General features: G+C 45.8%; 1 protein-coding gene across 1 annotated transcript in view; it reads right to left on the bottom strand.

The window, feature by feature from the left end:
* ERC2 (ELKS/RAB6-interacting/CAST family member 2) overlaps positions 1-22,949 on the bottom strand; it is a 1,102,519-nt gene that overhangs the window by 786,187 nt on the left and 293,383 nt on the right. The window lies entirely within an intron of this gene.

Genomic DNA, 22,949 nt, shown 5'->3' on the forward strand with positions numbered 1-22,949 from the left:
CATCCCAGTATGCTTTTTCTTCTCATTCGCCTGCTATGTTTTTCCATATCATTCACTTGTGTTTTGGCTTATAATGTTTTGGAGTCGGAGACTATCAATTATTATATGTTTGTGCAGCAACTCCAATCAAGGAACCAAGACCAGCTGTGGCTTTTACATACTATTGCAGTATACATGTTAAATACAAATAATCTGTTTTGTTCATAAAAGTAAATACAACACGATTTTCAAATAACTTCATTAAATACATCCTGAAGATTTCATAACCATGCTATTTCTGTATGTGGTGGTCTGATCTATAAACCAATAGTCACAGCAATCTACACTTACAAAGTATAAAATCTAGTAAGAGAATCTTCAAAATCAAATATTTTTTCAGCCAAAAAGAATAATTTCAAACTTAAAGTGAACAGGAAAATCAACATGCAGCAGCACTGCATGGGCACTTTTACAGGTGCTCTGGAGGCATGGGGAGACAGCGCTTTAGTTCAAGCACCCCTGACACCGTTTTGAAGCACGTGGACACTAATACACAAGACATGGGAAGCTTAAGTGAATCTGTTCCAACATGCTGTAATTATAGTGTATCAGAGCAGCTTCTGCACTCATGTACAGGCACCTCATATCATGAGACCCACCCAGAAACATTCATCACTAGCAATCCATATATGTTTAGCTAAAAGGAAGTAAAGTTTGGCACTTTCCATGGGTAAGAGATTCAATTCTATTTATGTTCATGGCAGTTTTATGTAATGTTTATGAGCAAAGTCCTTCAATACAGTTACAGTTAAAATGGATGGCATGCTGAGACCACTGCCTACCATACTCAATATCTTCTTGGTTTTCTTACCTTTTAAAGTATGTGAGGAAGGGGCCATCTTTTTCTATAGTGCCTTTTTCTATAGTGCCCAACATTAGTATCCTGGTTCATGACTCAGCATTTCAGTAATACAAATAAAAGATAAAGCTTGATGTTCACACAGGAGTTGGATTCACATTGACTTGTTTGCCCATTCTACTTTCCCCCTTTCTGTGACTGTCCTAGAAGGGATATATGATGACATGAGTCTAAATATACAGTTTAAAAATTTTCTGGCCTGCAAAATCTCATCTGCCAACATATTATATAATATATATTAATGCCACAGCTGCTAAAACTGTGCTAGCCTTTAGAGCAGTTAAATGAGACTTATCAAACATAGTATAAACTACCAAATAGGTTTTGTAGTTTATAATAGGGTTTTCATGTTAATTCATTAAACTTTTTAAACATGTCTTTTAAAACTGCAATTTTCTTGGGCCACTATGGTCCACAGTAACTATGAATTTGTAGTACTTCCCCTAAAAGAATTTTAAAAGGTGTATTTAGAATAAAGAAGTTGCAGAATGCCCCTTTACCCTGTCTTGAATATCAAGTAGAGAACACACTTTCTAAATGTAAAATAAAGCAGCATTTGTAAGTCACCTGCATAAAGGAAATCTCTCAGTCACTAGCTGATTGTCTCTGCAGACAGCTGGAAATGAAAAATGAATCAAATCCACCTACCTTACAAATTTTAAACACAAAGAGAATTGCCTATAGTTGTCATATAGATCTCCTACAACAGTCATGGAAAAAAAAAATAAGCTGGCCCATCATACTATCTGATCAACAAAAATTACAGCTAATTTTAAGTCCTGACTTGGCTCCCTATGGCCACATAAAATGAGTTGGAGTATGAACAGAATTCTATACATTACCCAGGGAAACAAACCAGAGTTTCCACCCCTTTAGCCAAATATGGATAGGCTGCCAAAGATGAGCACTCCTAGATGTCTATCATAACATGCAGGCTTGCCTCATAATACTTTTGCTGTTTGCTTTATGAATCAATCTGATGCTGGCTGACTTAAAAGCTTTCCTTCTTTATCCTTGCTGGTAAAATGCAGCAGACTGGGATTCTGGAGAAGATCAGAAAATGACTCCCAGTTTATTATTTTGTGAGAGTTTTTTTCCAATCCGATTCAAATGTCTGGAGACTCCCACAAGTCTCAATACTTGAACGTATGTTGTTCTATGTACAATTTCTTTTCTGTAGGGGCAAAGAGACATATTTTTGGTACGACTTTATGTGTATGATACACTGTTTTGTTTTCCCATCTGAGGTCAACTAGGGGGCTTTCTATAACTTGACTAAGTGACGTTCTGAACATTTCATGAATTTAATACAACCTCAGAAAATCTGATTTTTGTCTGATTTTGTCATTTTTCAAAAGATGCTGCTTTGTAATTCTTTTTTTAGTAAAATGACCAAAAAGCCTACTAAAACTACTTCATCTTTCAAAAGTTTGAATCCTGAGCTGTTTGTTCAAGGCTCCATTTATTTGCTTGAGTTATAATATCCTTATATTATCATCTCTATAATCAACAAGATTGGCTAATAAGGGATGCACTCAGTTATTAATTTATGCTTTCATTATACCACATCTGAAATCTGGATTACTGCACTCTTTAGAACTTTCTATTTATTTTGGATACATAATTTAACAAGAATTCTGTAGATTGCTATAGATCAGTGGTTCTCAACCTATTTGCCATAGTGGGCCACACGTGCAGTTCTCAATGCATTATGTGGGTTGCAGACACACAACTTATTTCCTGTGTATCTATTTTAAAATTGTTTTAATAGGATGACATGTGGACCACAGCAGTGGCCGCATGTGGCCCGTGGATCACAGGTTGAGAACCACTGCTATAGAGTATCTAACATACTACTGCTAAGATGCCATGAGGGTGCTTACACAACTTGGTGATTAGCACACTAAAATGGACAGATAATCAGATCTTTAACTGGCAACCATTGAGATACTAAATTTACTTTAAAGGTCTTCACTTATAAGCAGAGAAACTCCTCAACCTGAACTTTGAATTGCTGTCCCCCTTCTCCATCCTCACATACACAGATGACCTGAGCAGGGTGAGGGGCCCAGGGCAAAGCAGTCTGTGCAGGGCCCCGCCCCTGAACACCCTGGATGCGAGGAAGCCGGTGGTGGATTCAGCAGCACAGGGAGGGGTGCCAAACAGCTGGACACAAAGCTGGCGGCAATGCTGAGTTTCATAGTTACTAGGGTCGGAAGGGACCTGAGCAGATCAAGTCCAACCCCCTGCCATAACAGGAAAGAGTACTGGGGTCAAATGACCCCAGCAAGGTGATTGTCTAGCTTTGTCTTAAAGACCCCCAAAGTAGGAGCCAGCACCACTTCTCTTGGAAGTTGGTTCCAGATCCTAGCTGCCCTGACCGTGAAGTAGCACCTCCTGATGTCTAGTCTGAATCTATCCTCTGCCAGCTTGTGACTGTTATTTCTAGTCACTCCTGGTAGTGTTCGGGGGGAACAGGGACTCCCCCAATGTCTGCTGGTCCCCTCTGACTAATTTGTAACAGGCCACAAGATCCCCCCTCAGCCTTCTCTTGTGGAGACTGAACAGGTTCAGGTCCCATAGCCTCTCCTCATCCATGATGACTCCAAGATCCTTTTCTGCCTCTGCACTGATAAGAAGGGAGTTCCCCAGCCCGTAGGTATGGTGCTGGTTCTTCCTCCCCAGGTGCATCACCTTGCACTTGTCAGTGTTGAATCCCAACCTAGTCTCATCTGCCCACCCCGTAACCTGTCTAGGTCTGATTGTAGCCTATTCCTCCCTTCCAGAATGCCCACATCTCCCCACATCTTAGTGTCATCACCAAATTTGAACAGGGTGCTTTTTACCCCCTCATCCAAGTCACTGATGAAGATGTTGAACTGATGAAGATTTCCCTGCTCAGGAAAATGGAGGCAAAGAAGTTGTTAAATAGGTTCACTTAGTCATCTGGTGTGATGACCAAATTTCCTAGTGTGTCTTGCAGGGGCCCCATGTTACCCGGTACCTTCTTTTTGCCCCCTATGTATTTAAAGTTGCCACAGCCCCTCTGCCTGGCTCTGCAGGTCCCCCGGGCAGTCACCCTGATTCATGCCCCTCCCCCAAGGATGGCCCTACTCACATATTTCTTTCTAGAGATTTGGGTTTAGATCCTGTATTGGAACCCAGATGCAAAATATTAGTTTGTCTGATTTCAAAAATCAGACCAGGTTAGTTCCATATCCAATACATCCCAAAATGGGGGAGTCTCACAAGATCAACCAATTGAAAATACCATGCAGGATTTTAAGACCATTAGCTAGCTTCTCACACCTGTACTCTATACCCTAGTGGGTATAAAATCTCTACCATTTAATCTCAGCTTTATTTTTGAGGCAGCTCATCACCTTGTATGGCAACACTGATTGTAGTTTCTTTTATTCTCTTCTGAAATATATTTTAGAAGTTCCTAGGATTTCAGTGACTACATGCTCTTCCATTTCTTATACACTAGGGGTGCATCCAGACGAGTGCGCACGTGCCTCTTGCCCTGCCTCAAGCCCCTTTGCAGCAGGGGGAGAAAATTAGACCCCTGGGGTCTTAAAAAAAAAATTAAACAAAAGAAGTGGGTCAGGGCACAGTCCTGGAACATGCCCCAAGGCAACCGGAGCCCGCATTCTCTGGCTGCCAGAGCGTCTCCATGGTTTGCCCTTCACCCTGGTCCTGAAACACACAGCTGGCCAAGCCGTGTGTTCAGCACCAGGGTTCCAGTGATGGTAAGGGGTTTGGAGGGCTGGAGATGGGGGGGGAGGGGACCATGGGGGAGACCCCTGCCAGCCCCACCCGCTCCCCCAGCCCCCCTGGTCCCTCCCCCTGCCAGCTCCCCAGACCTTGATCCCTGCCTGGCCTCTCCCCCCGCTAGCCTCCAAGACCTCCCTGATCCCCGCCCCGCCAGGTCCTGCCACCCTCAGGGCCCCTGTGCCACTCAACTGGGCCAGGCCCAGAGCACCAGGACCCAGTGCAGCAATGGATGCAGGTATTGCCATGGACGTTGTCTTTCTAGACTTCAGCAAGGCCTTTGACACCGTCTCCCACCCCATCCTCAAAAAACTAGGCGACTGTGGCATTGATGCCTACACAGTCAGATGGATTGCATATTGGCTCAAGGGTCGTAGTCAGAGGGTGGTGGTGGACGGGTCATATTTGAACTGGGGGGAAGTGGGCAGCAAGTCCCCCAGGGCTCGGTCCTTGGGCCTGTGCTGTTCAATTTCTTCATCAGAGATTTGGAGGACGGGGTGAAAAGTAACCTGTTTAAATTCACTGATGATACCAAAATTTGGCATGAGGTGAGCACGCTAGTAGGAAGGGAAGGATTGCAGCAAGACCTGGATAGGTTACAGGGGTGGGCTAACATAAACAGGATGTATTTCAATACTGACAAGCGCAGGGTGCTGCACTTGGGCAGTAGAAACCAGCAGTACACTGATAGAATGGGAAACTCCCTTCTTGAGAGCACGGAGGCAGAAAGGGATCTTGGAGTCATTACTGACTCCAAGATGAACATGGGCCAACAATGTGAGCTCACGGTTGGCAGGCCTAACCGGACCTTGTCATGCATCCACAGGCGCATCTCAAGTAGAGCCAAGGAGGTGATCCTCCCCCTCTATACGACACTGGTCAGGCCACAGCTGGAGTACTGTGTCCAGTTCTGTGTGCCCCACTTCAGGAGGGAAGTGGACAACATTGAAAAGGTCCAGAGGAGGGCCACCCGCATGATCCGCGGACAACAGGGCAGACCCTACAATGAAAGACTGCGGGACCTAAACCTGTATAGCCTTCACAAGAGAAGGCTGAGGGGGGACCTGGTGACTGTCTGTAAACTCACTAAGGGGGACCAGAAGGGTTTGGGGGAGACAATGTTTCCCCTAGCGCCCCCTGATATAACAAGGAATAATGGACACAAGTTACTGGAGAGTAGGTTTAGATTAGACATTCGTAAGAACTACTTCACAGTTAGGGTGGCTAGGAGCTGGAACCAACTTCCAAGGGAAGTGGTGCTCGCTCCTACCCGGGGGTCTTTAAGAAGAGGCTTGATGCCTACCTGGCTGGACTCATTTGAGTCCAGTTTTTCTCCCGCCAATGCGGGGGGGTCGGACTTGAAGATCTACAAGGTCCCTTCCGACCCTACTTCTATGATTCTATGATTCTATGACATGGTGCCCCGGACCCAGCTGCTCTCGGGGCCCCTGTGCTGCTTGGCCAGGCCGGGCCCAGGGCTAGTGGCATGAGCAACCCCAGGGCCAGCAGGACGTGACAGGCACCAGATCCTGCAGCCCTGGGACCGGCTCAGCCAGGCGACACAGAGGCCCTGAGGGAGACAGGGTCCAGCTGGGTCTGGCACCCAGGGACTGCGCATCGTGCCGGGTCCTGGTACCACACTGGCACCAGCTGGCCGGGCGGCACAGGGACCCCAGGGCCAGCAGGACCCAGCACACGGTCCCCACACATTGTGCCAGGTCCTGCCACCAAGGGCCTGGCCCAGCAGCAGACAGGCCCCAGGACCTGGCTGGGCCTGGCATACGGTCCCCATGTGTCACGCCGGGCCAGCAAGAGCCTGGCCCAGCGGGGCAGCAAACGGTCCTCAGGGCCGATAGGACCCGGAGCACTGACCCTGTGTGCTGCACTGGGTCTTGCCGCCATGGCTCAGAGCTCCCCACTCTGCTCTGGGTGGGGGAGGATGGGGCCCTCCAAGGTGCCTGGGACCCTGGGCAGGTGGGCTGTGTCCCTCCAGGGGGAGCTGAGACTCTGGACAGTGGGGCTGGGGCCCTCCAGGGGGGGCTGGGGCCCTGGGCAGGGGGGATGGGGCCCTTCAGAGTGCTTGGGACCCTGGGCAGGGAGGCTGGGGCCCTCCAGGGGAAGCTGGGACCCTGAGAGGATGGGGCTGTGGCCCTCCAGGGTGCCTGGGACCCTGTGGGGGATAAGGGCTGTGGCCCTCCAGGGTGGAGCTGGGGCCCTGTAGGGGAGGCCATTCCATGTGCTGTGGGGGGGGGCTGCATCCTGTGGGGACCAGGGGACCCACCCCTCCTGAGCAGTCCCGCCACAAGGTCCCCCACACCCACAGTCCCCCCAGCAATGGCCCCATACCTACCCACACACCCACCTGCCTTCCTCCACATCTCTTCTCACCCCCTTCCTGCAAACACCACATCCCCCATTACATACCCATCATGTGCAAAGAAAACCAGAAGTACACATCAACATATATAGGTATTTAGAAATTACTTTATCATGATTACAGAGACACTGGTAGGTTTCCTCATTGCTTTAACACTGTAAATATACCAATAAAGCATTGCCCAACTGATTGCCGTGTGTGTGTGTGTGTGTGTGTGTGTGTGTGTGTGTGTGTGTGTGTGTGTGTGTGTGTGTATAGAGTGATCTTTTGTGTTAACTGTGGAAAAACATGGATTTGGGGGTATTTTTAAAAATGGATTTGGGATGCTGCTCCAGCAATCCAGCTGGCACAAGGGATAGTGTCCCCAGGTACCAAGTAACTGAGCCTGAGAAGCTCCAGAGAATGAGTAGCCCTGAGCTGCTTGCCAGGGCAGGTTTTTGTATGGATGGGGCCAGGACAGGGCAGCTTTTTACACTGCTAGGGACAGCACAGGTGCTGGCCCCAGGCTCTAGCTCCCCCTGGCTGCAGATCCAGGACGAGCCAGGCAGGGTTATTTTGCCCCAAGTGGTACAATTTGCTTCAAAACAAAGTGCATGTCCAAGCACGCACACTGAGGCAAAAAGCCACAGATCAAATTTGCACTGCTTCTGTTTGAGCTGCTGCAAGTGCTTGCATGTGTGGACACACCCTAGGGGTCTAAAACTCCCTGAAAAACAAGAATGTTACCAAGATGCTGTAATACAGTGAGAGATGTTATAGTCTATTTACATAAAGAATACCTAGAAAAGGTAAGAAATTCCCTAGGCATTCTACAATCAAGTAGAAAGAAAAGACCTTTGCCCAAAAAAACTTACACTCTAGACAGATAACATGTAGTAATGAGATCCAGCCCATAAAGCTAGCAGTAGGTGTAGGTCCCAGTTCCTGTTCTGTAATCAGCAAGAGTAAGCAAGAGAGTAAGCAAGCAAAACAAAGAAAGTCAACAAAAAGTTAGGAAGTGTAATAACGCAGACAGAAATATTATAGAAAAAACAGATAAAAAGCAGTAAAAAGGACTGAGGCAAATAGCAATAGGAAAAGGAAAACGGACAGATGAAAGATGGCAGTGACCAGATTAATAGATCACTGACTCACAAAAAACCTGGCTTCCAATGTTTCCAGGTAAAATAGACAAATCTGTAAATCACAGCAGAACTTCAGAACTGTTAGTTCTCTTAAACACCTCCACAAAGCAGATGGCTTCCTGGCCTATTGTTCTAGCTAAATCTGCATGTTCACAGACCTCAAAGTGCCACGACACAAGAGAATTCCCTGCCCAGGAGAGCATCCATCACACCATCCTCCTGTGAAAAATGAAATATCATAACCAGAAGGAAAACCAGATTCAACTTCAGAGTTAGACAGACTGTTCTAACTTTTTATCTGAGACTAATTTTCAGAGTTAACTACTCCAACCAAGAGATCATACCGCATCTTCAGCTCTCCTATGAAATATGAATCTGCATTTCCACCCAGAATAAATTTTACAATCTTTGCGTTCTCCTATGCCTAAGGAAGGGTGTGTGCACTCAAAAGATTGCAAATAAAGAATTTTTTTTTGCCAATATCTAGTTCATCTAATAATAATAAAAAAAAAAATCACCTCTGCCACGAGTTCTGATGACAAAGTACTATGCTAAATAGCACTGTGCTACCTCTACAAGACCAGCCTGTCTGAACTTTAAAATTTAAATAAGCAAGACTTTAACTTTCAGATCAATTATTCCACTTAAAAAAGCACAGCCACTTATCTATATTGTCCGCTTAACTATAGTGATTCTTCAGCCAAAAGTATCATTACAAAGACTGATCAAATTCTTCTTAACTATAATTATTTCAGTAACCTATACATAAAAAATCAGCATGCTCTCATTTCCTCTTTTCTCTCTCCAACTTCTTCTCCCCTACCCCCCAACCAAAAAACAAAACAAAACCATACAAAAAAAACCCTGGAAGCAATTGAAATAAAACATTAGGAAATTATGAACAAAAACAGTATCTTTCTGGCAACTATGAATTAACATATCTGCAATCTTTCATGTCAGGATACAGCAGCTTGGAAGATAAAGTGATATTTTTTGTTATGATTCCAAAATCGTCATCTTGCCCCTAACTTCATTTAGGGGCCACCATTTCTGTTATGAGATCACAGTTTAAAAATTGTTGCATCAGATCTCTACTAATTATTTCATTTGGCATATTAAGCAATTGGAAAAAAAATAAAGTAGTAGAATGAATTGTATATATTTGGGATGTAAAATAAGTGCCCAAAGAAAGTGACGGACTATTGATAACCATGTGGCAATCACAACAGACAGAAAAGTGCTGTGCAGTTGTTGTGTAGCTTTTTACTCTTTCAGGTCTCTATTCATCAAAGCATGTTAGCATTCAGACTTGTGCTTAAACCTATCTGTACTCAGTAAAGCATGTAAGCATGTGAGTAAAGTTAAGACATACCCGAATGCATTGCTGAATAGACCTTCACTTAAATTCATGTTTAAGTGTTTTGTGGAATCAGGCCCTAAAAGCATAAACAATTAAATAGACAAAGTCTACTCCAACTCAGTGGACCATCATTGGACCAAAAACTTCTTTGCTGTCCGAGTCCCCAAGGCCCTGGAACAGACTCCCTCCAGATGTGGTGCAGGCACCTACTCTGGACTTCTTCAAGAAACGGTTGCGTGCTTATCTTGCTGGGATCCTTTGACCCTAGCTGATTTTCTGACCCTGGGGCAGGGGGCTGAACTTGATGATCTTCTAGGTCCTTTCAATCCCTAACATCTATGAAATCTATGAAATCAGTGATCCTTTCATAAATGGAGGCAAGAAGTGATGTTTACACATAAGACTTAAAGGCTGTACAAATTGTACACTGTACAACTTTCTCCAAAAGCAGTTCTTTCTAAATGATCATATTTTGTTATATTTCACACTTACACATACAACATAAATAAGGTAGGTTTATAGTATGGTTTACATATATACAGCTAAAAACAGACACTAGGAGTTATTCAGAGTATTTAAAAACCCCTTTTCTTCCACTTCTATGTCAAAAACAGTTTCAAATCACCATGCATTGCTTGTATTAAGAGTGTCTTCTGACAAGAGACCATATGTGAGAAATCTGAAGTGAAAAGGAGATTTGTAAAAAGAATTTACAGTGTATTAGAGAAAATCAAGTTTGTAAATGAAAGCACGTACAAATTTTACTATGAAGTAGCTACTTCAGTGCTGTGTTTTACCAGTGGTTTTCACAACAATACTTCTTTCCTTCATAGAAAAATAAGATGTATAACAGTTTATTTTTTCTAACTTTAAATATTTTTCCCTTAAAAAGTTACTCTTCTAAACCATGATGGAAAATCCAATTTCCTCATGCATATTTTCATTAAGGCATCTTGCATATAAATTGCTGCCACCTCTGCTACTCATTCCTAATTTTGCATGTAATATTCAATACAAAAATCATTAATCTATGTATAACTACAACAGTCTCACTCACTACTCTAGTAGTGAAACAGGATCAAGGACTGAAAGGATCAGAGTTCTGTTTCAGTGACTACCTATAGTCTTGGAAGTCTGTGCCTAGGGACAGACATTCAAAAAGCCTGAGCCTGAATTGATTCACTCTTTGCAGTTTAGTCTAAGCTGCTCATCTTAAACTGATTAATAAACTAGGCAGACATTCTCTGTTAAACCAGGAAATGCAGGCATGTGCTTGCAGTGGCTCAAGCCAGAAGCGGGGAGGCGCTAGAGCATGCCTGCCAGCCACTGCTAAAGGGGAAGTAAGACACCCTCCAAGGCATCCTGCTGAAGTGGAAGAGGTGTGGACAGGCACCAGCGGGAGCTAACAGTGGGTGGAGAGGGAGACAGAGTTGGGGTGGGTAAAAAGTCCTTTCTCTGAAGCAAGCATGTATTGAACACAGCAATTTGCAAAGCATACTATAGGGAACTACCAAAAATCTTTGCCTATGCTAAGAGACAGCCCAGTAAAAACAGCATACACAACTTAATCTAATTTAACCTTCATATGTTCCCATGAGGTAATTTCCTAGCCCAGACATATATTTTGTGCAGTATCTTAACGTTAATTAATTCTAAAATAAATTCTTTTTAGGACATTGTCACTGTAATTGCAGTGCACAATATCCCCAAAGAACAGCAAGCGTACATGAATGGTTTGCTCTCTGTGGATGAAAAACTGTCCAGGGTAACATGTTTTCCCAGGCATGAATGTGTTTTTCTATATGGAGTAACAACTTACCCCAAGCCCATGTTAACGCATTTTCTGTATAAATGACAGGCCTAGACCTGTTTGGCCACTTTGGGTGGATGCATCTGAAAGGTCAGCATTCATTCACACGTCATTCATGTCCACTTCAGGTATCCATAGTAATTAATGGATGGCCATCCTCCACTCTGTTTTTGCTGAAGATGGGGTAATCCTTTTTGCTGACCACTTTGTTTGCAGTCTGCAAGGTCATCAAAACGCCCTGCCCTTTGCCAACCCCCCCCCCGCAACCCTTTGTCACACCCAAATCCACTTCTGCTCTCTTTTCTCGTGGCAAAACTCCACCTCACCTGCCCCTTTCATAACATACAAGCTAGTTTGCCCTGCTTTGTTGGAAGTGAGGACTAGGAGCAAAGGGACAGCAGAAAAGAAATAGAAAAACACCATACTGCAATACAGCATACAATATGGAGTCCTCTTCAATGGTAAGGGCTTGAAGCCCCCTAGGCATCTTTTACCTGCTCTCAACAAGCCCCTGCATGTGTGGTTTCCAAACAGCATCCACGCACATTTGGCTTGCCTGCAAAGGGTGGATGCTGCGCCCAGGTGGAAAGGGTGCTACCTGCATTGCCATAGGGCAGGGCAGAATCACTTCTGTGACAACATAGGTGGATGGGCTTGTCCTTGACTTGTTATTTATATGCATTCAGCAGTAATCATTTTTTTATTTTTTTCTTGCAGTCCAGGATGAGAAGGCAAGGCATGTTCAGTGCTGAAGCCTGTCTTGCACAGGTATCCAGGGATGACAGTGACACATCCACTGATGAAATCTTATGCCAAGGCACTGAGGATACTGACTTTGTGCCAGACATGGGAGACTGTTCAGAGCAAGAAGACCATGCGTCTATGGAAGCTTCATCCAACTCAGATGAAGAGTTTGTGCCACAAGCAGAAGTGATGCCAACACTTCAGGTGGGAAATTCCCTGAATCAGCCCAGGGCCGCTGAGGAAAGCTACAGCAGGACGTGGAACAGAACCATTGCCACCACCCTAGAAAACATTGCAGATGATGACACCTTTAAAGGAATGAGAGAGTGTGGGAAAAAAGTCCACAGCTAATACGTCATCAGAGAACAGCCAAGGACATACTCCATGAAAGTGCTGGGCCAACAAGAGAAAGCAATAAGGACACAGTGGTGGAAATGTTCCACCTGCTTCTCTCACAAGATATCCTGACTGTTATCACAAGATATCCTGACTGTTATCATAAGAGAAACAAACAAACAGGCAGATAGAAGATTCAGAGAGTGGAATGACAGCCATCCTGAAAATAGAAAGGAGTGGAAAAAGCTAGGTGAAACAGAGCTGAAAGCCTACATTGGTTTCCTACTGCTGAATGGCCTATAGCACAGTGGTCACAAGGCACTGGAGGAGTTGTGGGAGCAACACACTGGGCATCCTTGCTTCTGTACCACCATGAGTTTAAAACCATTCCATCAAATCAAAAAAAAAAAGGCTGAGTTAGGCTCCAGAGCAGTGAGAGACGCGCGGGTGAAGCCTGCTGCTCCCCCGAAGCCCACCAGACACCCCCTCAGCAGCCGCGGAGCCCCCTGCCGACCCCCAGCACAGCCGGAGGTAAGTGGGCTCGTGGTGGGAAGGGGTTAACTCCTCGCTCCCTGGGAGGAGGCCACTGCCTGGTGCCGGGCCTGGTCAAGCCCCCGCCCAGGCCCCTACTTGCCCAGCCCCCCAGGGAGCCACGCGACCAGGCTGTGTAAACAGGCGCTCGAGTTAGCGTCGAGTTCACGCAGCGGAGGGCACGAGACCCTGCCTGCAACCCCCCAGAGTAGTCAGCCCCAGCTGTAGCCAGCCTACCAGAGGCATGACACGGATGGGCACGCGCCGCATCCCGAGGGTCCCCTCGGGCTCTGCGGCCCCCCCCATCGGGCATCTCAGAGACAGCCACCCAGACGGAGCCCATGGTTCTGGGCTCCACGCAGACAGAGCCCCTGGCTCTTGGCTGCGGGGGCTGCCTGTCCCTTTTTCAGGCTCTGGGGCCTGGGAGCATGGCCACCTCCCCTTGCGGGGTCTGCTCCCTACTGGGGTCTCTGGTGCGCCAGCTGGAGGAGCTCCAGGCCACAGTCCAGAGACTGTGTGCCATCAGGGACTGTGAGCAGGAGATAGACTCCTACTGCCAGGCCCTTCTCCCCCGGGAGCCACAGGGTAGAGCACTGTCTCCCTCCAGGACTAAGGAGGACTCTGGGACCTCCCGCTCTGCCCAGTCAGGGGCATGGACCAAGGTGGTCAAGGGCCCAAAGGCACGCCGCACCATGGCCCCTGCCCCGCCGGAGCTTAGCAACAGGTTCGCACCTCTTGCAGCCCCAGCAGAGCCTGCTCAGTTGCCAGCTCCCACAGGCAACCCAGGCTCAACCACAGCTACTGGCCCCGCTCTCCCCAAGTCAAAGCGAAAGGTGTTTGTTGTGGGAGACTCCATCCTGCAGGGGACTGAGGGGACAATCTGCCGCCCCAACCCCTTAGCCCGGGAAGTCTGCTGCTTCCTGGGGGCCCGCATCCGAGACATTGCGGAGAGGATCCCGCAGCTCCTCTGGCCCACAGACCACTACCCCATGCTCCTTATTCACGTGGGCACCAATGACACGTCTCGGAGCACCCCCAGCCAGGTCATGAGGCGCTACAGGGAGTTGGGAGCGGGGCTTAGGGGTCTGGAAGCTCAGGTGGTGTTTTCCTCAATCCTCCCAGTCTTGGGCTATGGGCTGAGGAGGGAGAGGAGGATCCACGCAGTGAACCAAAGATTGCAGAGCTGGTGTCATCAGGAAGGCTTTGGCTTCCATGACCACAGCCCGCTCTTTGGCGAGAGAGGCAGCGAGCTGCTGGGAAGAGATGGCCTCTACCTCTCTCCCCTGGGGAGGAGGCTCTTCTCAGCCAGACTGGCTGACCTACTCCACCGGGCTTTAAACTAAGCCCGCTGGGGGATGGGGGGACTACTGCCACTGCTGGCTGGCTGAGCAACCCTTGCAAAGCCAGCAGACCAAGGCACTTAAGGGAGCCCACCCCTGCTCCAGCCCTGGCACAATCTGTGGGAAAGGCAAGGGGACACTAAGGGGACACTTGCCTGCCTGTACACTAATGCCGGAGCCTGGGTAACGAGCAGAAGGAGCTTGTCCTCCTGCTCAGTGCAAAGAATTATGACGTCATTGGGATAACGGAGACCTGGTGGGACTCCACCCATGACTGGACCACGGGTATAGAGGGCTATACCCTGTACAGGAGGGATCGTGTTGACAAAAAGGGCGGGGGTGTAGCTCTCTATGTGAAGGAAAGCTACATGTACCTGCAAGCTGATGTTGGCGACCAGCATGGACAGCTAGAGACCCTCTGGGTAAAAATTCATGGAGAATATGGCACAGGGGACACAACGGTGGGAGTCTACTACAGACCTCCCACTCAAAGTCCTGAGCTTGACCAGGAGTTCGCCCGGGAACTGACTGAGGCCGCTTGCTCCAGGACCTTGGTTGTCATGGCTGACTTCAATTACCCGGACATCTCGTGGGAAGATCACTCAGCAAAATCCGAGTGGTCACAAGCTTTCTCTCATGCGTGGATGACCTCTACCTGACTCAAGAAGTCTATGGGCCAACAAGAGGCAAAGCGCTGCTCAACCTGGTGCTGGCTACGGGGGACGACCTAATCGGCGACCTAGTGATCGATGGGAAGCTGGGTGACAGTGACCACGAGCTGATCACCTTCACCATCCGCCGTAAAGCTGGCAAGTCAGTCAGCAACAAAGAAATCCTTGACTTCAGAAAAGCCGACTTTGACAAGCTCAAGAGGCTTGTCGGTCAGGCCCTCAGGGACCGTGACCCCAGGGAGATGGGAGTTCAAGAAGAGTGGTTGCTTCTCAAGGAAGCAATCCTCAATGCACAAACTAAATCTATTCCAACATGGAGGAAAGGCAGCAAGAAGGCACAGCAGCTCTCCTGGCTCTCTAGGGACCTAGCGGACCTCCTGCAGCTAAAAAGAAAAGCCTACAAAGGATGGAGGACGGGATTCACCTCCAAGAAGGATTATTCTGCACTGGTCCGGTCCTGCAGGGAGCAAACCAGGAAAGCCAAGGCTGCAACTGAACTCCAACTAGCTTCAAGCATCAAGGACAACAAAAAGTCCCTTTTCAGATATGTGGGGAGCCGGAGGAAAAGCAAGGGCAATGTTGGACCCCTGCTAAACCAGATGGGGCAACTGACAACTGACGCCCAGAAAAAGCCAACTTATTAAATAGGTACTTTGCATCAGTCTTTCATCAGTCCCATGGGACGCCCATGCCTGCTATGGGACAGGGAGATCTGGCTGATGGGGATCCCCTACCCTCCATAAATGCTAACCTCGTGAAGGAACACCTTGAGAAGCTGGATACCTTCAAGTCAGCCGGCCTTGACAATCTGCACCCCAGGGTACTCAAGGAGCTGGCAAGCGTCATAGCCCAGCCCCTGGCACGGATCTTTGAAAACTCCTGGTGCTCTGGTGTAGTGCCCGAAGACTGGAATGTGGTGCTGATCTTCAAGAAAGGGAGGAGAGTGGATCCGGCTAACTACAGGCCCATTAGCCTGACTTCTATCCTGGGGAAGATCTTAGAAAAGTTTATTAAGGAGGCCATCCTTGATGGAGTGGCCCAGGCTAACATTCTAAGGGATAGCCAACACGGGTTTGTTGCGGATAGGTCTTGTTTGACCAATCTCATTTCCTTCTATGACCAGGTGACCTATCACCTGGACAAGGGAGAAGAGATTGATGTCGTATATCTTGACTTCAAAAAAGCCTTTGATCTGGTATCCCACGATCACCTCTTGGCCAAACTGGCCAGTTGTGGCCTTGGCTCCACCACGATCTGCTGGCTGGGAAACTGGCTCCGTGGTCGGACCCAGAGGGTTGTAATTGATGGCAGTCACTCATCGTGGTGCCCTGTGACCAGTGGGGTCCCTCAAGGCTCTGTCCTGGGACTCATCCTGTTCAACATCTTCATTAATGATGTGGACATTGGAGTCAGGAGTGGACTGGCCAAGTTCGCCGATGACACCAAACTTTGGGGCAAAGCACCCACGCCAGAAGATAGGCGGGTGATCCAGGCTGACCTGGACAAGCTCAGCAAATGGGCAGACGAGAACCTGATGGTGTTTAACACCGAAAAATGCAAGGTTCTCCACCTTGGGAGGAAAAACCTGCAGCATCCTTATAGGCTCGGCAGTGCTACGTTGGATAGCACTACAGAAGAAAGAGACTTGGGGGTCATCATTGACCACAAGATGAACATGAGCCTGCAATGCAATGCTGCGGCTAGTAAAGCGACCAAAACGCTGGCTTGCATCCATAGAAGCTTCTCGAGCAAATCCCGGGACGTCATTCTTCCCTCGTACTTGGCCTTGGTGAGGCCGCAGCTGGAGTACTGCGTCCAGTTTTGGGCTCCACAATTCAAAAAGGATTTGGAGAAGCTTGAGAGAGTCCAGAGGAGAGCCACGCACATGATCAGAGGTCAGGAAAACAGATCTTACGATGACAGGCTGAGAGCCATGGGACTCTTTAGCCTGGAAAAGCGTAGGCTCAGGGGTGATCTGATGGCCACCTATAAATTTATCAGGGGTGACCACCAGGATCTGGGGGAACGTTTGTCCACCAGAGCGCCCCATGGAATGACGAGGTCGAACAGTCACAAACTCCTGCAAGACCGTTTCAGGCTGGACATATGGAAGAATTTCTTTACTGTCCGGGCCCCCAAGGTCTGGAACAGTCTGCCAGTGGAGGTGGTTCAAGCACCTACATTGAACACCTTCAAGAGTAAATTGGATGCTTATCTTGCTGGGATCCTATGACCCCAGCTGACTTCCTGCCCTTTGGGCAGGGGGCTGGACTCGATGATCTCCTGAGGTCCCTTCCAGCCCTAATGTCTATGAAATCTATGAAATCACCAACTACCTGAGATTTGACAACAAAATGACACATGAGGAAAGGAGAGCTGTGGACAAGCTTGCTGCCTTCAGAGATATTTGGACACAATTTGTGGAGCAGCTCAGGAAACGGTATATTCCAGGAATACACCTGATGGTTTATAAGCAGCTAAATGCATTCAGGGGTCACTGCCCCTTCAGACACTATATGCTCAGCAAGCCTGCCAAATATGGCTTGAAATTTTGGTGGCACTGTGATACAGCAACATCATACCCCCTGTCTAGAGACATCTACCTGGGCAAGAAACCAGAAGCTCCATGCCAAGGTAATCTTGGTACCCAGGTTGTTGAAAAACTGGTTCATCCTCAGTACAAGATGGGAAGGAATATTGTGTGTGACCTGCCAGAAAGACTGCTACAGCAGCACTTGACCTATGTGGGTACAATTCAGAAAAACAAGCCAATATCCCAAACCGAATGCAAGCAACTGAAAGAAGGGGAATTTTTTCATCCATTTTTGCTTTTGATAAGAAACTCACCCTAGTTTCCTATGCGGTGAGTTTCCTATGTTCCAAAGAAGTCCAAAGTTATGCTGTTGCTATCAAGCATGCACTATGACCTTTCAGTGGGTGGAGAGCAAAGAAAGCCAGATATCATCCATGACTACAATAAAAACAAGGGTGGGATTGATAACCTTTACCATTCAGTCCATATCACCAGTGGCGACACATAGGGCGTGCATGTGCACCCCCTGAGAGTGCTGGTGCGCACCATGACCAGCCGCACTCGCCACTTAAGCAATGGGGGGGGGGGCAGGCGCGAGCGCAGGAGTTTGGAGAATAGTTGATCGACGGACAAATAAAACGAAGATTGGTGGATACACGTAATCTGTCTAAGTGCATCAAGTCTGGTATGACTGCCCTAAATTACAAATTACCACAATGCACCCTAGTAGAACCTTCTGCAAACATGAGTGGTCATTGTGCTTTTTGTTCAAGGACAGATGACTACAAAACCCAAAAATGATGCAAAGATTGTAAGCAATATTTAGTTAAAACAGATGGGAAATGTTTTTGGAAGCAACTGTTAGTTTGAAAACAATGTGCTCAAGACTTAGCAAATTGTTCATTCATGTTTTGAAACTCTAAAAAAAAGTTTAAATTTTGTTCATAGTTTAGTTAAATAATATTTTGGGTTCCAATCATCATAAATACTCTTTCAAACAATCTGTATATTTGTTGGAGGTCCACAGGGTTTGCCAGCAAGGGGGGGGGGGGATGCTGGAATGGAGGGAGGAATTTGCCTCAGGAGCCATGGCAGGCCAGCATCTCGCCATGCCCAACCCCTGCTCTGGCTAGAGAGCAGCTCAGCTCACTGAAGCAGAGCCCAGCCCAGCTCTCTGGAGTAGAGCCCAGCCCAGAGAACATGCTGGGATGCTGGGGGTCTCTGATTTAACTTAAACCAAAAAGGGGTTTGGGACAGACATTGCATACACCGGTTTGAGTCAAATCAGTTAAGTCTGATACTATGTTCAACCAGGTTTATCTCAAACTGGTTTCAGCCGTTTTCAAACTGGTTTATGTCCACTGAATGTTTAAACAAGTTTCTGATCATTTAAACAAGTTTATATGTAATGTCTGTCCCTAGCCAGAAAGCTCTGCAGAACTCCCACCCCCCAAAATCCTTCTCCACTCATCAAACAGTTTACAAAGTTTGTAAATTGCACTCAAAAGTATGTTCACTTTCTAAGAAGCTCAACTGTTTGAGGGGGGCAAAAAACCTAAATCCCAGCATATCAAAACTATACACTAATTACCTTGAGGATGCATGATCCATTTGTGGGAAATATTTAAGGGATGGGGGAAGGGACTACATCACATTTTCACAGTCTAGCAAAAAAAGGTCACCTTATTTAATAAAAATTAAACTTTCAACATTTAAATCCCCTCCCCTGTTAGAAGCATAAAATTAAACAGTCAGAAAAGGAAGTTAAGGAAGATATAAACATGCATCAGACTATAACAAAAAGCATATTACAAACCCAATGGTTGAATGATTGTGAAGTGTCAAACTATGGAGTGCTAGGAGTAGATTTACTGGCTTCTGTCAACCTTAAAAGAAAACCTAATCTCAAAAAGAAAAACTCTCAATAAGGATAGCACGGACTTCCTGACTTAATTATCAGGTAGAGTCCTAGGAAGATCTGTCACTAGCCCTCACAAGGGAAGAGCCAGACTCAGGTAGCCAATTACTCACAGATGCAAAAACAATTTTTAAAAAACCTACAGTAGTGTGCAACACAAGCAATGCCAGTCCATATTGGCCCACACAACTTCTGTGGCTCAGTCCCCACAAAGCTACTCTTATTTTTCCATGACAGCTTATTTAAATGTCTAGTGTATAGTTTATACAATTAAGAGATTCTATGCAACTGTAAGACTTACTGGAAACATAGGTGAAAAGGCTGGTCTGTCTTCCAAAAGCTTTGCTCACAGACATATAACTAATATCCCTGCTAGTTTGAGACTGGGTAGTACTGGCTAAAATATGGGAATGACACAAATTCCCATTCTACAGATTTTCCCTAGGGATACTGCACAATAAAAGGCAGCATCTAATCTAACACCTGTCCACTTCTATATTTTATGCACCTTTACACTACCTAGAACTTGTTCTCTTGTATGCACTTTTCTACATACCAAAAATAGGTGAAAAACAATTTCATGTTTGTTCCTCAGATGGAGACAAATTAAGTCAGCAAAAGAAGAATTACATTTGACTGAGAGCCTAACTTATTATATGCCCTTTACATACAGTGACAGATCTTCCAAATTTCTTGGAAATATGCTAGTACTAAGTTAACAACTGGTGTTAACAATTAATATGGATTGACCTTCAAAGGTATACTCTATATTTTTTGTGTGTAATTCACTGTTGGAACTAAACATTAATAAAAATAAAATTATGAGAACTCCTGGCGAAGCACAGAGTTTGCATAGTGACAGAGAAAAATGCTGGCTACACTACCCTAGAAGCCAAAATATGTACTTTTACTGATAAGTTACAGTTTAATTACCAAAGGGCTTTTTTGTAATTTTTAAATAGAATCTTATCTTAATTTCACTTAAATTTAGGATTTATAGTTTTTAATCTGCTGGTATTCATATTCAGTCTTAAATTCTTCTCTCCCTCTCTCTCTCTCTTTTGGCTATTACTGTCTAGGAATAAATACTAGCATATGCCTTGATTCCTCATTTTTTCCTTTGTCTAAATTAAGTTACTAATTTAATACTAAGTATGTTTCTTGTTTTCCAGTTCCCCCAGACTCCACAACGTACTTTCCCAAGCAGAGGCTGGTTTCATCTATATTTATTTAAAATTAAGTTTGAAGTATCATTAGTTCAGGCTATTTAGTATTTAAACATCAGGCTTCATTCAGACAATACCATCAAATCTGGGTCTCAGCATATTTAGTGATATACTTATAGCAAAAGTCCAATGCTGCACAAAGTGGAGATTTTACTGTTCTGTGGATACAAAGTTCTCAGGTGACAATGAGCCTTCTAGGCTAGGGAAATAAATTACACGTAAACTGGTCTAAATCATCGGAAACCGGTTCAAATCTGTAACACAATGGAAAATTAGTGCAGATAAACCACTCAAAATGGCCAAAACTGATTTAAGATAAACCTGGAGGGATGCAGTATCAGACAAAACTAATTTAGGTTAAATCAGTGTATCAAACGTCTGTCCCAGATCCTCTCCAATTTCAATCTAACTCACAGTCCCACGGTTTCCCAAGTTGCTTTGCACCTTCCCCACATACTCTCCCTCCTCCTCCTCCACAAGATAGGCAGGCTAGCCTTGGCCCAAGCTGTCTGCTCCAGCCAAGCAGGGAGGTGTGCTCTTAGTGCCCCCCCCCCCTGCAGCTTTTGGCACAGGGCAGGGGGCACTACTCTGCAGGCATGTGGCTGTATTTCCAGAACCAAAAGTGAATGTTCACTTACTTATTGGTTCAATCTACATAGCTTAGACTAACCTGCATAGATTGAATTGATTCAGCCCTAGGCTTTTTGACTGTCTGTACTTATCCTCAGAGAAGGGACATCTTTCAGCATTAGTCATGATCATAGGCAAGGAATATCACAAGTTTTACCCTTTCTTCTCTTTGATGTGAAGAGCTGAACCCTCTATTTCTTTTGTATTATCCCTCACATGGTCTAGTCTTAAACAGCTGACCTATTCCATTCTCTTTTGCTAGGGGTCAGACCTAGAACTGACTAAACTGGCTTTGAGCATAAAGTATTAGAACTGTTAGGCAGCTGGATGTGACCACGTACTTTGTACTTTTAGAATATCTGTGCATATAATTGATTTTGCTTACCATCCATTTTCTTCATCTTCTAAACAAACACTCAATTTTTTCAACCATGAAAATTAACCGGCTCACTTAGAACCATTTCTACACACTTGTATGGTGGAATTTTATTGTTATTTATGTCATTCCTACTTAATTACTTTAAAAAATAATTATTTATCAATTATTACCACACTAGAAACTGAAAAATACCCTGATAATGAGGAAATTCTGCCTTAAAAAATAATACAGCATCCCAGCTACTGTAATTTGGTAAGCACTGACTTCTGAAGAAAGCTCATAAACATCTTAATTATAATCAGATGCAATAAGTGCTGTGTTCAGAAAAAAAGACTACAGGGAAAACGTGTTTATGGGAAATATGAATTGCAACAGTTCAGTCTGCATCAAAGGGTTGTTACATGTTACACTTAGCACTTGTTAAGTGCACTTAAAATGTTAGTACCTGAGCATTCAAGTAGTAAACACATGCTAAACGTGCTAAGTACTATCATATAGTAGCAAAGTTAGGACTTTTCTTGCTAGAAGTATCTCCAGTTCCTATTATCTAACATATGTTGAGCTAAAGTCTAAAGGTTCCACAGAGGTAACAGGATCAGAGACTAGTTGGTGGGCCTGGGACTGACAATCAACTGTTTTTCAGTCAAAGCCCCCTGACAGTGCAGTGGAAGGGCTGGAACTCCATTTCTCTCTTCCTCCACATATAGTGCAATACAGGACTTGGCATCCAGTCTCCATGTAGGATCTGGGTCCCATCACTTCTTACCTCCACGCGGATTCCCAGATCTGGCTACAGAAGGGAAGAGTGCAGAACCTGGTGCAGAGTCAGGTGTTATACAAATAGAATTTTTGTTTATTGCTTTTAATCTTACGTATTTTCTTGAGTTTTGCATTGCCTTAAGAAACTCTATTTTGTATTGCTCTGTAGCTTGACATAAGCGCTCAACCTTTGTATGCTGTATGTGTGAGAGAATGGGTGGAAGTGTGTCTGTGGAAAAGGACTGACGATTGGCTGAAGACTGGCTGGCAACTGGCTGAAGAATGCATACAGATAAAAGACCAAAACAAGAAGAACCCACCCCAGAACAGCAAGAGAACAACGGCAATCGACCTTCAAAGAAGACCATAGTGATAACACAGCAAAAGCCCAGAGGGCTGGGAGAATTGACAAGGCTATAGAAGATGGGGTGAGACATATTGATTTTGGGTCTTGTTCTGCATGTCATCTTGGAGCATCAGTTCGCCAGACGAGATGGACTGGCAGGAGCCTGGCTCCTACTCATGATCAATTTGGCTGG

The sequence above is a fragment of the Crocodylus siamensis genome, chromosome 11, assembly GCF_052110815.1.
Source record: "Crocodylus siamensis isolate JL-2025a chromosome 11, ASM5211081v1, whole genome shotgun sequence".
NCBI lineage: Eukaryota > Metazoa > Chordata > Crocodylia > Crocodylidae > Crocodylus > Crocodylus siamensis.